This window comes from Triticum dicoccoides, chromosome 6B, assembly GCF_002162155.2.
Source record: "Triticum dicoccoides isolate Atlit2015 ecotype Zavitan chromosome 6B, WEW_v2.0, whole genome shotgun sequence".
Classification (NCBI taxonomy): Eukaryota; Viridiplantae; Streptophyta; class Magnoliopsida; order Poales; family Poaceae; genus Triticum; species Triticum dicoccoides.
Genome location: NC_041391.1, coordinates 98329912 through 98332242, shown reverse-complemented (window position 1 = coordinate 98332242; position 2331 = coordinate 98329912).

Here is a 2331-nt window from a genome sequence, read left to right as displayed (position 1 = left end):
CTGGCACTCTCCCTGGAGCGGGCGTAGACTACGGAGCAAGCGCTCAGCCTTCTCATGTCCGGGATGTTTGAGAGGTTGAATTTGATGTATTCGGCTATAGATGCTCTTAGATGCTCCCATGATATCAATTCAAAAAATTCAAAATTAAATGTGTATGTCGTCGGCGCATATGTGAAGCCTCCTCGTCCTCCTTTGGTGGACACGACACGCGAGTGGCACCGTAAGGGTTTGCGTCATCCAAAAGATCCACACTCCATTACATTTGATTTCTCCCACTAAGTTTGGTGGAGTAGAGTACTACTTTGAGTTCGTACTGCTCCATTAGAAGGGCGGTTCCAACTAATCCCGCCGCAGCCACCGCCGACTCGCTTTCCTAGCATTTGTTCGGCGAATTTAGTTTGGCCTAGCATTTGTTGGGTGAATATATTTGGAAAGGTAGTGCCTGCTGCCCGCTTTATACTTTGTCTTGTCAGTGAGTGAAAAAGGAGCACATGCAAGATGCAAGGGCGGTTCCAACTTGGAGAAGGTGGTTAGTTCCAGTTGATGCCACGCATGATCGGTTCGAAGGGAATAGAGACGTCGATCGCGCAACCGTCGCGTGTGAGCGAGCCAGTGTTGAGTGACTCAGCAGATTTTGCGTGAGATTGGTGTTATCTGCAACTGCAATTTCTGCGCGGCGATTTGCGCGCCGTCAGACTCCATTCACCACGGACTACAATAAATACAGCGCAAACTTGACGATCCATATGGTCTCGTGCTGGAAGAAAACCCTTGATAACGGTCACCCTAAAAAATTACCCTTGGATCCTGATAAGTATCACTCGTGTAACACGAAGCCACAAACACATGACAATTTCTAACATTTTCTAGGAAAAGTTTAGTGAAGCGAGATGACAAGTTCAGTTGTCAAGCATGGCAACTTTTTTCCGGATGGCGAGTTTTTTTCTTTCTTTTCAGATGATAACTTTAGTTGCAAAAAATGTCATGGCCGATATGCTTCGTGCCACATGTGTGTCACTTATCATTTGGGTTACCCTTTTCCTTTTGCTCTAATGCATTTTTTCTTAACTTTTTTTTTAGAAAAGGAGGATGACCCCCGGCCTCTGCATCTGGGCGATGCATACGGCCACTTTATTAATTATTCTCACAAGACCTTACAAAGTCATACAACAGTAAGATTAAGCCGCCGTCTAAGCAACAAACTGTCGCTACACCTATCCAGTTGATGAAGGAGCGCAGATAGCCTGGGCCTAATACCAAACAGACATCGCAGCCAAGCCTAACATCTAAGACCTGAGACCCCAACCTAGCCACTTGTCGGGTCTGGGGCACACACTGGTCCGGCGTGCTCTCAGAGACCGCCGCCGCCAACTGCCATCGCTCCATCTTCAGAACTGTACTGATGCCTCAACCTTGCTCCAAAGAAAAAGAAGTGTGCATCTCTTACTTGGGCGATGGTCGATCGTCTGCTGCGGTCCTCTCCTTGCTCAGTGCGTTGCCTGGGTGTACGACGATTTTTGGGGAAGAAACCGTTGCATTTGGTACGGAAAGGCGTGGGGCAGTGACGCAGTGTTAGACTATGTATAGCTTCTGTATTTGTGTACGTATATTGTACCTATTGTAACACACACATTATATATATGAGATAAGCCACCCCTAGAGGGTTGTGCGGGTTCCCCCAAAACTTATTGTCTCACATGGTATCACGCTAGGTTACGATCGCTTCCGCTCAAAACCCTAATACCCGCACCGCCGCCGCCGCCGCTTTCGCCGCCGCGCCACCGATCGCGCCGCTGTCACTTTTGCCGCCGCGCCACCGCTCGTGCCGCCGTCATGTCGAGCGCCGCCACGACTGGTTCCACTGCCGCGGGACTCCTCCCGGCCTCCCTTGCGTCTCTCCTGAACCTCCCGTTGGACGCCGTCGCCCTCCCGGCCCCGCTCGGGACCCGGAGCATTGGCTCCGTCTACTCGACACCGCCGGCGCCCTCGCTCGGGCGCGACCTCACGGTCTACACCGCGGCGACGTCGTCCGCCACCGACCCTGCGGGCGTTGCCCCGCCGCTCCTGCCGGCAGCGCCCGACACCGCCCCGATGGCGGGGTTTGCGGCGTCTGCCCCGGCCGCGGGCTTTGCGGTGTCCGCCCCGGCCGCGGTGCTGCCTACCGCCGCACCGACTCCGGTGCCTCCGGCTGCCTCCATGGTGCTTGCACCCCAGGCAGCCTCCTCGATGGGACCGTCATCACCACCGCCGTTTCACTTCGGTCATCTCATCACCATCAAGCTCTCCGCCGACAACTACATCTTCTGGCGTGCGCAGGTTCTTCTGCTCTTG